The 14440-nt window shown below is 45.8% G+C and overlaps 1 protein-coding gene across 3 annotated transcripts in view; it reads right to left on the bottom strand.

Moving 5' to 3' along the window:
* The window catches only part of HIVEP3 (HIVEP zinc finger 3), a 340969-nt gene extending 326718 nt beyond the window's left edge, over positions 1–14251 (bottom strand). For 2 of the 3 annotated variants that reach the window (XM_072980262.2, XM_078380210.1), the window contains exon 1: positions 11281–12105. The gene's annotated coding sequence lies outside the window, so the exon portion shown is untranslated. Of the gene's footprint in view, positions 1–11280; positions 12106–13826 lie in introns of those variants that run through there. The other variant, XM_072980264.2, reaches the window with a different exon arrangement.
* Positions 14252–14440: the final 189 nt, after the last annotated feature.

The raw sequence follows: 14440 nt of genomic DNA, 5'->3' as shown, positions 1-14440 counted from the left end.
TACAGCCTACCATCACTTTGTCTCAGGCAGTTGAAACTAAGGATATGGTTGCATATACGTACAGTTCCAGCATTATACTAATATTCTTCCCTCCGTATTAATCACCAGATGCCTCCCTGCCCCACTTTTAGACTCAAAATCTGGTGATCCCAGGAAGCTTTGAAAAGTGCCGACTCTTAACCACTGCCTTGACGTTTCCTTCTCCCCAATTACCAAAAACCAGGGGATAAAACTGGGAGAGTTCATCCATGCAGGAAGCATAATCAAGGCACAGATTTTATTGCCACAGGGTGCAATGATGACTTCAACAGAGGAGAAGGCGGCCAAGTTACAAGTTGTGCGTACATACCCAGACACAGCATTGTTCTCATTACCAGTCACAGGGGGGACAACTGCAAGAGGGCTCTTTCCTCAGGTGGTGCTTGGGGGCTTCCCAGTGGCATCTCATTGGTCATGGTGGGAAACAGGATGGTGGACCAGACGGGCCTTTGTTCTAGTTCAGCAGAACTTATCTTCTGTTCTCGGAAGACAGAAGGCACAAAGAAAATAAGAACTGGCCCACTAAACTGGGACAGCTGCACCAAATACTTAAGTATTCTTAAGAAACTTTGCAACTTACTGTCTCCCTGCCTCTCCAAGGAGAACAAGGCCACCACATCAGATTTCACGTGGCTTCATGGCCAGGTTCCTGCCTGAGGAGGCTCAGTCTCAACCCATGAGTGTTGATCAGACCAACATTCAGAAAAGTTATTTTTGGGGACTATAACTTCCAGTAGCCTCCAACTACAAGTCAGAAACCATACCTGGGAGGTGGATTCTTGAAGTTTCAGTCTAAAAAGGCGAGTGCAAAAATATTTGAGAATTTCAACCTACTGCAATTAAAAAATAACATCCATGCTGGCTAAGGGATTCTAGAAGTTGTACCATACATAAATATATTTTTCTAAGCTTGGAATACATTTTATTGCCGAAGCAAAGCAACAAATAGCATCATCCAGCATTTGGATAGTTACTTTAAAAGTAATTAGTTACACTTTAAATTCTAGAGAGACTCTTCCCCAAACTAGTTGCTATTAACTTGTATGTACTCTGTGCCTTCAAGCTGGAATTGACTTATAGCAAGCCTAGTAAGGCTTTCAAGGGCTCTCCAGAAACCTAGTTGGTCACTCTGTCTGCTACACCACACTGGGAATTCTGTCATCTTACAATCTTTAAACTAACTCTCCACTTTCTCATTAATGAAAAGCAGCTGACAAAACTTATTTGTTACTTTTTTAAAACCTTAGAATGCTATCAACCTAAGTGAAGTCTTGTACCCCATATAAATATAAAAGTAACTTTCTAAAAATTGCATTGCAAAGGGTAATAACAAAATTACAGTAACTAAATCTTCATTGCAAAATCAAGTTAGTTAAGTGTTAGTTAATTCAGAAAAGAGATGCCCAGTGTGGGTAGTGGACAGAACTGGGACTTAGAAGGCCTGGGTTTGAATCCCCATTCAGCCATGGAAGCTCACTGGGGATGTGGAACTACTTAAACCACTCCTTGCAATATCTTACTTACCTTGAAAAGCCTACTAGGATCATTATAAATCATTTCCAACTTGATGGATCGTTATGGCAACAATTTCAAAGGAGGAACCAATTCAAAGTAATTCATTATTTGCAATATCTTGCTTCCTAACGTCAGTACCATCCACCGATCTAAGTCAAAGCAGAGACCGTCTGCCAGCAACTGTCCTGCACTGCTGTTGCTTTGTCTTTTTTCTACCTAGCTTGGCAGGGCAAGGCTCGGACTTATAACTACAAAGTTAACAATAGCTTTTGAAGGTTCTGAGAGACCTCAAGGGTAAAGGCAACATTTAGCACTGTGTAAAATGTATGATTTTCGCCCCTATTTTAATGTATTGCTTTCAATAGTCTTCTTCTGTAAGTGAATTGTTAGTGAACTAGATGAATGGAATTATTAGTAAAAAATAATTTAGTGCCTATTCATCACTATGGTTAGCGAGTTTGTATATCTATTTAATTCTTCACTTGCAATTGTTATTAAATGACAGAAATGTTTTCCCTGAGAACATAATTTTTTCTCATATTGCTGCAGGCTTCTTTGAGAGTGGTTCTACTCTGGAAACAGGGCACAGAGATAAACTGTTAATAACACTGACGCTTCGAAAGGCAGTCAAGTTATCTTCCAGGGCTTGAGAGACAGAATCCTGCAAGTACTTCTACCGATCCTGTCAATAAACTCACAATAATGAGAACAACTGACAAGTTGATGCCCTTTCGTAACAGCCAAACATTGTCGCCTGAGGAGACACCCACTTCATTCTTCCTAATGGTATGGCCTAGACCAAATCCAGTTTAAAGGAGGAGGAGACAGATGTGAAGACAACTTCTAAATTCTTTGTTCTTGTTGATTTGGGTAGTATTGACTCATTGAGACACAATGAGATTTTCATGTTTTCTAAAATCCCACAACTCAAGCACACAAGCAGGACAAGGAGGGCCACTCTTCTCCACCAGGGGCTCCCTGATCCCCATAAATTCTCCATCTCTAGAAGGAGGATGGTACCTACCCATAGCCTTCCTTAAGTGTTTGAAATATATTGTAATTGCATTCAAATTATTAAAAGGATTCCTATATTTACAACTGTATGTGTGGTCAGGTGGCTCAGTGGGTTAGGTATCTGGCAGCAGAGTCAGAGGTTGGCAATTCGGTTCTCCACTGTGCCCCCCAGGGGAACAGCTAGCCTGCATCGCCATTGGCAAGCTGCACAATCCCAGGGCACCCCCAGAAGCAGGGAATGGGAAACCACTTATGAGAACTCTTTAGCTGGAAAACCCTGGAAAGGGTCACCTTAAGCCAGAATTGACTTGACGGCACATGATCATTATTATTATGCATGAATTTTAATTGTTTTAAGCCGCCCAAAGACCTTTGGGTAGAGTGGGCGGCATAAAATTAAATAAATAAATAAATTAGCAATATACATTTTTAGCAAAGCAGTGTCCCTTTCTGTGCTAAATGTCCTCTGTTTGGGTGAAGAGCAAGTAACCAGAATGGTCTGTCGGTATAGTCTATCAGCTAGCATAAGATTCTTCACACAGTGTCACTCAACGACCTCAAGCAGACAGACATAGCCAAATGGCACTGACTGGAGCAGGCGAAAGGTTTAAGAAACAATTGAAAGGGTGACCTAAGGTAGCATGAGTGGAAAGTCCTGCCGGCTCCCTGAAACCAGCAACTATTCAAGTGTGGTAAGAGTCAACACCAGACCTAGGTGGCTGGTACTGTAGAAAAGTCTGGAGTTCCCCCTAGAAAGCATGGACTTGGAAACAACACATGTTTACAGGAAATACAGAGCTTGTAAATGTTATCTTTTGGTCTAGAATTCCCAGTATCCCAGGATATAAGCCTAGTGGGTAAAGCAGTTGGATTTTACTGCAGCCTGGAGACCACATGGCACGCCAGTTGTCATTGGGCAGCAACTCCTAACCCACCAAAGATGCTTGCAGTTGTAACTTAACAACAGCTAGAGGACTATACTTTTTAACCCGTTTTGTTGTACTCCTGCTGACAAACTAATAAACATCTGGGTGTAAGCAATTTTACATTGTGCTGCCTCATTTGGTAAGGACTGTAATATTTGGTATTGAAATCCTCGAGCTGTAACAAATGTTTTGAAATGCAACAGACACACAACCTTTGTGTCCCACTAGGGCAGTGGTTCCCAATCTTGGGTCTCCAAATGTTCTTGGACTGCAACTCCCAGAAATCCTGACCAGCACAGCTAGTAGTAAAGTCTTCTGGGAGTTTTAATCCAAGAACATCTAGGGACCCAAGGTTGGGAACTCCTGCACTAAGCGAATATAAGGCTACTCAAAATTCAACTTGTTGCTTAGTCAGAAACCTGTTACAAAGCAAGGTTGTGTACAAACATTCACATTCACTTTAAAAATGTCACAACACAAACAGCATCACTCAAGGTCATTCCCATCCTACTAAGAAAAATAGAAGCAATAACAATACCCTAAGCCAATCCATCTGCAACCAAAGTCATAGAATTGTCGTAGGGTTGGAAGGGACCTTGGAGGTCTTCTAGTTGAACCCCCTGCCCAAGGCAAGAGGCCTCATACCATTCTGGACCTCATACCATCCTGGACAGATGGCTGTCCAATCTTTTCTTCATTGTTCAGCACAGATTGGGCTAGCAAAGAAAGTCATTAAATCAACAACATATTTGTGAATGGTAGAGACAAGATTCCCTATTATTATCTTACATGAAATTTTGGTTCCCTCATTTATGGATTGGGAAGAATTCTGTTTTATTTTCATTTTTAAATATGCAAAGTTCCTTATATTAGGAATGGGAATAATATGAGTGTTAACAAAACTCAGTGGTAGAGAAATCGAAACTGGTATATTCATCTATCCAGATACAGTTTGAACACTTAACTCTAAAAAAGTTTAAGTTTGAAATTCTATTGCATTCTATCTTGCTAGTGATGAACTGGGGTTCACAGTGCAAGCTACTATAGTGTACTGCAGTAGTTCCCAACCTTGGGTCACCAGGTATTCTTGGCCTACAACTCCCAGAAATCCTGGCCAGCACAGCTAGTGGTGAAGGGTTCTAAGAGTTTTAGTACAAGAACATCTGGGGACCCAAAGTTGGGAACCACGGGTGTAACAGAGCATCATACTAGGACTCTAGAAACCTAGATTCCAATCCTTACTAGACCATGTAAACTCACTTGGGGTTGGTAAAGGTAAAACACTCTTTGAACGTCTCACATATCTAAAAAACCTGTCAGGGTTTCTATAAGGGGGAAGTAACTTGATAGAAAACAAGACAACAATGTCTTTTTTAAAAGAGGTTTTCTATCTTTAAAATTCTAAATAGCAGAGAAGGACAACATAATCCTCTTCAAGATGGGAATAAGAGTCTCTGATGAATGTAGCCAACATAGATGGGAGAACACTTTGTTTTAGTTCATGGTTTAAAGAATTTACCAAAATACCACAATTTCAAAAACTGAATGCAGAAGAAAGTGAAATTGACAGTTTTCCCAAATCCTTCTCCAGGTATTTTGTCACTTCTCTCTTCTAGAGATGACAGCTTTCCTTGCTAGAAATTGTACATACTGGTCAGAACAATGCATTGTTCCAAAAAAAAATCCATCTCTGCTCTCACACGACTACTGCAAGGGCTGCAGCCAAACTTGGAGGAAAACTGGGAAAGTCTGAAAAAAAGCCCCAGCAAGAGCACTTGGTCCTTGGTAAGAGGAAACAGCTAGAATAGGAGAACACAACACAGACAATCTAAGCTTTGGTTAGTCTAAAAGAAAGACATTTCAGAAGGTTGAGAGGAATTGGCAGGAAATGGGTACTTCCTGCTGAAATGACATAAGCCAAACAAAGGACCTAACCTAGATGTCAGTGGCTAGAGTTTCATGGCTCTGCAGTCCCCTTCCCACAACCAGCAAAAGCAGAAGAGAAAGTGGAAAACAAATATATTCAAAAGCCTATTCCTTGAGTAAACTACTCAAATCACGATCCAGCATTTCTTAGCACAGAATTTGGGCTACCTCGAGATAGAATTTGGGGAAATTCCTTTTTTTGGATTACAGTGTCTGGAATCCCCACAGTAGCATGCCTAAGTGGGAGCTATAGTCTAAAATGTAAGTGGGGGCTATAGTCTAAAATGGTGGTCCCCAACCTTGGGCCTCCAGATGTTCTTGGACTACAACTCCCAGAAGCCTTCACCACCACCTCTGCTGGCCAGGATTTCTGGGAGTTGAAGTCCCAGAGCATCTGGAGGCCCAAGGTTGGGGATCACTGGTCTAAAATGTACATGGGAGCTATAGTCTAAAATGTAAATTTTCCAAGATCTGATTTTATTTTCATAACAACCTGGGTTAGACTGGAAGACACCAACTGATCCAAAGTCATCTGATGACCCTCATCACTGAACATTGCTTCATTGCCGAATCATCTTTCTGGTTCTTGTCTGGCACCCAGATCATGACACTGGTACACAGAAGACAAAACCCTATCGCCAACATAATGTAAATGGCATAGTTTTTGAATGTGCAGAGTTATGATGTTTGTGTAGCTATTATCTGTCATGCACCACGTCACACAACAAACAATGTCTACATGGACTTCATAGCACTACATTGTATCGAAAACCCACAAATTGATATAGCTACCTGCATGCTGTCTGCTTCCATTATGAGCACACCACTAATATCTATTGTTTATAGCCAAGCCCTCGGATCACATCTGCTCAGATGCATAAGAGAGAGACTCCAAATTCAAGGATCTCCAAAACACATTTCTCAAACGACAAAACCTACCCAGTATGGTTAAAGAATAAATTAACTGGGCAAGATGAATACTCAGAAGCAACCTACTGCAAGACAGACTCAAAACAGAAAACAACCAAACAGCACTAGTTGTCATATACAGCCCACAACTGAGAATATTCACACACATCATAAATGATCTCCAACCCAGCCTTGACGAGAATATTTCACTAATCCAATCACCTGGTGGCAGGGCTATACTTGCCTACAAACAATTTGACAATCTCAGCCAACTATTGACACACAGTGAGTTGCACAACACTTATATAATGATGGGGACTGAAGCCTGCTTTCAGGAAAACATACATTAAAATGTAGCAGTTAGCTTTTAAAGTGCTAAAATGTTGTTTTTCTTTTGTGTTTCTTGTTGCAATGTTGGCAAAGAGGAATGTGGCTACAACTCTGAAAATGATGACTAGAAAAGACACTAGATTTATACTGAGCTTGTATCTAACAACAGCTCAGTACCATATCTTGCACCATTTGAGTTAAAGCAGCAATAGGATTTTAGCTAGAGTCTAGTCCAGCACAATCCAGAGTCATAGTGGTTATTAAAGTAACCTCTGTGTGTATATGTGTCTATTGTGGGGTACCTCTGATATCATAAAACTCATTTTCTTATATATATAAGAGATGCATCTGAGATGAATGGTCACTATGTGGGCTGGGTGGGGTATCTCTGATATCATAAAACGCAATTATATATATATATATATATATATATATATATATATATATATATATATATATATATATATATATATATATATATATATATATATATATATATATATATATATATATATATATATATATATATATATATATAAGAGATGCATCTGAGATGAATGGTCACTATGTGGGCTGGGTGGGGTATCTCTGATATCATAAAACGCAATTTTTATATATATAAATTGCGTTTTATGATATCAGAGATACCCCACCCAGCCCACATAGTGACCATTCATCTCAGATGCAGATTAACGATAAAAGGGCCATTCCTTTCCATTGCTATTGCAACAAGGGCCCTCTCCCAAATCAGGAGCAAAAATGTACACATTTATGCCTCCACAGAAATGGGGATAGTTGAGTGCCTTAGACTACAAATCAAATATATTAATAAGTGTAAGAATCACTGTTTACCACCCAGAAATGTGAACATCTGCAACTGCTTTATAACTAGAGGTTATAAAATAAAATGTAATCTTTCTCTGAAAGTGGGTAGATTTAATTCAAAATTTAGTCTCAGAGCACAATAAATGTGATTGTCACAATAATATTAATGTGCCTCCAAGTCATCTTCAACTTATAATGACTCTCCCAAGGATTGCCAGGAGTAAAAAACTCGGAAATGGTTTATCAGTCTCTTCTTCTGGTGGCACTACAGGAATGTGGAGCTTGCTCAAGAACACAAAGGTGCAAGGGCATGTAACCTTATCAGCTACATATACTTCATGAGACTGAGGCTGGTCCCCCTCTCCCAGCCGACAAGGTGAGTTCCAACTCCCAGCCCCTGGTTCCACAGCCAATGACTCCAACCCAATGAGTTACACTCGGTTCATGCAGGTCAAACTAAGTGTTTAAAGAAACACATCTTCTCTTCAATCAACCTGTGTTCCCTCCCAAAATATACAAGTAACCCCACTCACCACATTTGCAAATTAAGGCTGTTATCTTTCAATGACCAATTACAAAATAAAGCATGCGAAATGCACTACAGGCAAATAAGGAAAATGATATGTGTTTCGTCTTTATTTGTATTTATTGTTTTAGTTTATTGTAAACCTCCCAGAGTAGTACAGTACATCTGCACTAATGGGGTAGTATACAAATTAAATGAATAAAAACAAATAAATGCTACAAAAAACAAACATCTATTACCGCTTAGAGGGGTACCTCTTCTAAGACCATCCTAAACATTTCAACCAATCTGACCCTGTTCCGTCTGGCATGCCAATAACTTGCAGTTCTACTACTATGACAGCAGCAATCACACAATTACAAGGTAATAAAATTTCACAATATTAGTGTTGTTCATTCACAGATGGAAAATAAGCAAAATCCTTTCCCTCAAGCATTGACACAAGAGTTGTTGCTATGGTTGGTAACTGGTATATTACTTGGTTATGTAAACAATTTGGCCAGAAGGGTAGCAACGGTAAAGGACGGAATCAAACTCAAGTAGCACAGAACAGATAATCAAGAATCAATAACTTAAACAGAAAAGTGCTACTAGGTGTTCTTCATGTGCCTGCCAATGCTTGTGTGCCCACTGCTTCAACTTGCATCAGATCTGCTTTGTGAGAGGGGGGAATTCTACAGTGAACAGCAGCAAGAGCAGCAGAACCAACAAACAACAATTTAAAAGTTCAGGCTGGGAAGGGGCTCTATGGGTCACTGAGTTCGGCCCCTGTCAAACTCCCGACAGCTGGCTCCACAGTCAGATTCCTAAACCACTGAGCTATCCAGAAGTTCAGTGTGGTCATATAAAATATGTAATATGAATTGTTTTCATTACATTACAAATGCCGGAGCAGGTGATACCATTAATCGACCATTAAGAATATATAACACACAAAAAAGCAGTGAGCTTTCGAAGATAAATGAACTTCTTCAAAGCTGTGCATCAAGTTCTTATGGGTAGTTCCAAACTTATATGCTGTTATTAATGTCCCAAATTCACATGGCTGATGATGTTGAGGCCAGGTTCATTTTTTAGATGGAGCCAGTGCAGTATGCAACTTGGTTTCGAACTACTCCTCAACTAGCAGTTTGGAATTTGTGGCCCATTTCTTAAAACAGAGGACAATCAGACAATCTGTTTTAAGTACAAAGAGCCAAAATCATCTTCCAGTGTGTGGAGCCTTCTTATATTGCTGGAAATGTGAGCCGAAAGCACGTTCTCTCCTCTCTCCTGGCATGACCACAAAGAGATGAGAGCTGGTGCTTTGATATTGGATCAACTACAGCTTACAATGTCATCTGAAGATTCAACCGTGGTTTATCTCTAGTTTGTTTACCCAAGCTAAGTTTGTAAATCAAGATTTGAAGTTTGCTGGTTCCAGCAAACCACAGTTATGACCAACCTCAAATCTGGATTCAGCAGGAACCACTCTCATAATCACAGTATAGTTTGCATATCTGTATTCTCAGCTATGAACCAGTTCACTTTCAAAAACCTGGGTTTTTTACTATGGTTATTCTGCCTAGAAGTTTAATAGTGCTCCCTCATTTACTAAGAGTACAGTAAACATCTGAATAAGGAGGGATTAAAGTGGGAAAACAAGAAGCACTTCTAAAAACCAAAAGTACTGATTTCAGGAATATTCATTTTGCCATCTGCTTAGAGTTAAAAGACTAGATACATCCTGACAGCAAATGATTAATTGATCAGAGGAAGAAGAAAAAACAACACCCTCTCCCTTTCCCCACTATATGGAGTTCTCATTAATCCAATAAAATACAGTGCTTTGCTTACATTGCATCTACCTCACATTGTTATGCAATAATTGGGCCAGTTACCACCCAGCAATGGACTGGCTAGATTGTACACTCCGTGCACCCTTAAGACTTTTTTTCCCCCTCACGCTCCGCAGTCACTGCTGCAATCACAGCTTTGCAGTTCCCATGAAACCCAGCCGAAAGATGAAAGATCTCGTGCATATGCCCACACAAGATAGGCAGGCAAGGCATCATGTGAATGAAGCAGGTTGGGTCCTACAGGGCTTTGGATGCCCACTTTGATCCGAGAAACAGACTCCTCAAGAGCGCAGAACCCAGAATTTGGTCTGCTGCCGAGATGTCACATTATCTCTTGGATGCATCAAAGGCTAGAAGCAGTTATCTCAAAATAAGGGAGCAAGGAGGCAATGAGCCAGCACTGGGCATGGTCTACATCTTACGCTCTGATGTGGCAGACATCATCTCCAGCTATGGGGCAGGTGGATGCCAACCATCTCCTGGAGGAGCAGGACAGGAAAGGAAGCAAGGCAGGTGAAAAATGCCTCCACTCTGGACCCTCAGTGCAACACAATAAAACTCCCCACACCACGCAGGAAAGAGGTTTGCTTTTCCTTATACCACCCCCCCCCCGCAACATCTCTCTCTCACACACACACACACACACACTGCAGCAGGATGATGAGTTTTGGAAAACACCATTCCCATCAGCCACTCCAAACACAACAGAAATTCAAAAGCCTCTCCCTCTCCCCTGGCTCTCCCATTTAAAAGTAAGAGAGAAAGGCTCGGATGGGGATGGGGAGCCTGGGATTCTTGCCTGGGCCAACTTGACTTTCCCCCAAATAACTGCTTCCCCACCACCACCACCACCACCTTCTTTGGACCTTCGCTGGATCCCGGCCTGCTTGCATTGCCGCCGCCTTCCCGACCCTCCGTTCAGCCCCGTTCCCGGCCAGCCGCCCCCCCCATCTCACTCGATGCCTCCCACCTTTCCGCAGGCCTTCGCAGGAACCGGGGGGAGGGGGGGCCTCTGAGCTCCCCTCAGGCGCAGAGGGGGTTAATCCTGCCGCCGGTTGCCACCCGCCAGAGGTTATTTCAGGCGCTGCGCTCGCCCCGGCCAGCCCTTGGAGAAGCGCTCCCCGGACGCGGGCGGGCGGGCAGGACACGACACCGCCGAGATCACCCCCCCGCACAAGGCGGCGAGGGTACCCAAAGCGCCCCCGAGCACCACTTCAGCAGCCCCAGCCAGCCACCCGCAACGGTCCCCGCTCTCCGGGCGGCTGCTGCTGCTGCCGCCGCTGCCGCTGCTGCTGTTGTCTCGCCTGCATCCCCTCCAACTGCCGCAGCACCAGAGTGCAAACACAGCCCAGCACCCGGGCGACATACATGGGGGTTTGTTTTTGTTTTTATATATATATACAGTATATATCTAAAAGGGCCATGGTCTTACCTTGGCTGCTCTGGGCTGCAGGCAGAGTCCCATTCTCTCTCTCTCTGTCGTTTCTTTCCACTTTGGGGGTGGGGGGGAGAGTGCGGGGGGGGGGAAGGGATACTTAATTGCTTTGATTTCCCCCCTTTGCTTTCTTTAGGAAATGGACTGATGATGCTGTGCTCAGCTGGCGCGGGTTCCCATTCTTTCACGAACACCTGTTTCGAGACGCTGGGGGGGAGGGAGGGAGGGGGGAGGGAGGGGGAAAAAGAGGACTGGCGAAGGGGATTATTAATTATGTCATCTTGGGAAGAAGCAAAGCCCGGCGGACCGCCCGCGATTTCTTTAAGGGAGGGACGGAGGGACGGAGGGAAGGAGAGGAGGGGATGAGCCAGATGGGCCGGGGCCGGGCTTCAAACCAAAAATCAATTGGGGGGGGAGAGAAAAGGGGGGGTGTCGAAAACACATCCACAGAGCGCGACTATCCCAGGCAGCTTAATAATGGGCGATGCTGTCGCCTGTGAGCATGCTCCGGCCGGAACCAATCCTTCCCTCTGTTATTCTTCGGAATAAAAAGAATCCACGCAGGAGGAGGAGAAGGAATCCAAACGGAAGCGTCTTCTCGGCGCCTCCGGAGGGTGAGGGAGCCTCGCCGTCGCATAACCGGGGCCGCTCGGCATCGAGCTGGCCGCCCTTCGCCCGCCGGGCGCCGATCCCCGTTCCTTCTTCCCCGGGCCCAAGGCACACCCGCGGCCGGGGCTCCCCTTCTCCGCCGCGCGGCGCCCCGCCGATCCCCCTGCGCACCAGCAATCTAGGCCTCTCGGAAACGGGTTTGATCTTCTTAAAGATACAGTGCACCGATTCGCCTTTCGGCGAGGGAGGGGGGACGGGAGGGAGCGCGGTGCCCGGCCCGCGGGCCGCCCAACGGGGCGCCAGAAAACGGGCCCCGTGGGCGGCGAGAGAGCCCCGACGCCGCACTTTGGCAACCCCGGCGGAGCTTCCCTGAACTCGCGGGTCCTTGGAAGGAATCCCATTGCTTCCAATGCGACTTCCTTTCGAGGAAGTGGCTTCCCCGCATCCCGAGCATTTTTTTTTCCAGGCTGTTTCTGTTTTAAACGCAGAATAGACCCTAAGCACACGCGGGCATGAAACCGCTGCCTCGGACAGCAGATTTTGAGGGTCATGGCAAGAGAGCAAGGGGTTAATTTATTCGAGGGGTTCTTGTTCGTCCATAGCGGCTTTTCTGCCTCTTGTGTCAAAATAACTCGGTTGCGTTTGGATAGCAAGGACCTTGATAGGGGGCTGGGGGGGGGCGGCATTGGCAGCGGTGCTTCAGGCAGCGAGTTGTCCAGGGTCGGCGCCAGCGGGTAGTTTATCAATAGAACGCGTACGGCGGAGCAAAGGATAAGTAACCGCTCTATTGACCACCTCATTGGGCGGATGTTGCACTCCGAAATAAACGCAACAAGAGTTCCTCCCGCGAACGTGTGAATAGAGGAGCACCGCAGACTGTCGGACACGAGGTCCACTCAGATCACCCGCGTCTCCAGTGTAGGTGCCGCTGGGTTCACAAATGTGCCCAGAAGGACTGGCAAGGTCAAACAGCCTTTTGACCACCAAAGCTTATGGTAGGGTCCCTGCTCAGCTCTGTGTACACGGTGGTGCTTACGAGGAAGTAAATCCCATTCAACCCAGTGCGATTGACTATCAAGGAGACCCATAGAAAAGACTAACACTGTAAATCTGTCGGTGTTCAACAGCTGCCCCAGGAGTAGATTCCTGGCACGTAAGGGTCCCTTGTAGCATAGAAAGGCCGCGGGCCTAAACATACTGCCAGGGGAGTAAAGGGCACTAGTGGGATTTACTTCAGAGTAAACTTGCATGGCAGACTGTTATCCTACGCATACCTGACAGAGAAATGGAACTCCACTGAGTACAGTGCGACTTACTTCGGAGTAAACACCCATGGATGGTCGCGTCCGAAGTAGCATCGCATGCACAGCTGCCTTTAGTCCCATTTGGATAGAATAAGGATGGAATAAGGAGGCTGAAGGTTGGTCGTTATTCATCATCAGACATCATAACAGCAGAAAAACCTTTCTCGACTCTGCAGTTCAGCAGAGCTTATTTATACCCCAATAAGTATTTGTATGGAATCTGTAGTTCCCCATCGCCACCCCAAAAGCCAAGTGAATCTGTTTCCTAGGGAGGTCTACTCACGGGTAAGAAAGCACTCCCCACCCCCACCCCTAACGTTGGCTGGGAATGGGGAGCCTCACCAACAGAGCAGGTGACAACCACAACACACCAGCTGATGGGTTTGCTCTCCAGCTTCTCCCGGCTGTCTCCAGAGCAAGACAGAGAGAAAGGGGGGGGGGGGGAAGAGATGGGTCCTAAAACAACCGGCAGAAAGGGCGCCCGGCGCACCTGCGCTACAGGAGCACTATAGGGCGAGATTTTTTTTTAAAAAAGGAAAGAAAGCCCCTTCTCCCCCCCCCACCCGCCCCTGCTTCGCTCTCTGCCGCTTCTTGCTCCCGGCCCAGCCTGGCGGCTTCCGAGCTACTCACCCGGTCAAAAGCCGCCTCGGCGCCCCGTTGGCGAAGCTGGAGGAGCGGGCGAGGGCTCCTGGGAAGGCTCGCTCCTTCGCCCCACCAACCCCTCGCTGGTCGTCTTTAGGGTTTCAAAAGATCCCCCGCCAGTCCCACCCGCGACCCACCCCGAGGGCCCGGATCCGCCACCGGGTGTTTCCTTTCCCGTTCAAAGAAGCGCCCTCGGGCTGCCTGGACGCGGGCGCCGCAGCCGGGGAAGCGCGGGGACCCTTTGAGGCGCGCTCGCTCGGGCCAGCAGCCGCATCCTTCGCGCCCGGGCCGGGCAGGGATCACGGCCGGGCCAGGCTTCCGCCCCCGCGCGAGGCTTAATCCCGGCGAGGAAGTCGCCCCCGCAGCTGGTCGCCCCCGGACCGATGTTCAGGGTTAAGCTTTTCCGGAAGCTGGCGAGAGGAGGGGCCTCTGAGCGTGTGCAGAGTGCATCGCCCGCCTTTAAGCGCCTCAGCAGACCCTCGGCAGGGTTCTTCGCCTGCTCGAGTCCCCCGGGCGACCTTTCGGCGCCAACCGGGATCGCAGCCCCTCGGGGAAAGGGTCGCGTCGTTACCGGCGCGGGGGGGAGGGCGTGTGACGGCATG

Source organism: Pogona vitticeps, chromosome 9 (genome assembly GCF_051106095.1).
Source record: "Pogona vitticeps strain Pit_001003342236 chromosome 9, PviZW2.1, whole genome shotgun sequence".
Lineage (NCBI taxonomy): Eukaryota > Metazoa > Chordata > Lepidosauria > Squamata > Agamidae > Pogona > Pogona vitticeps.
This window is presented reverse-complemented; position numbering and strand designations above follow the sequence as displayed.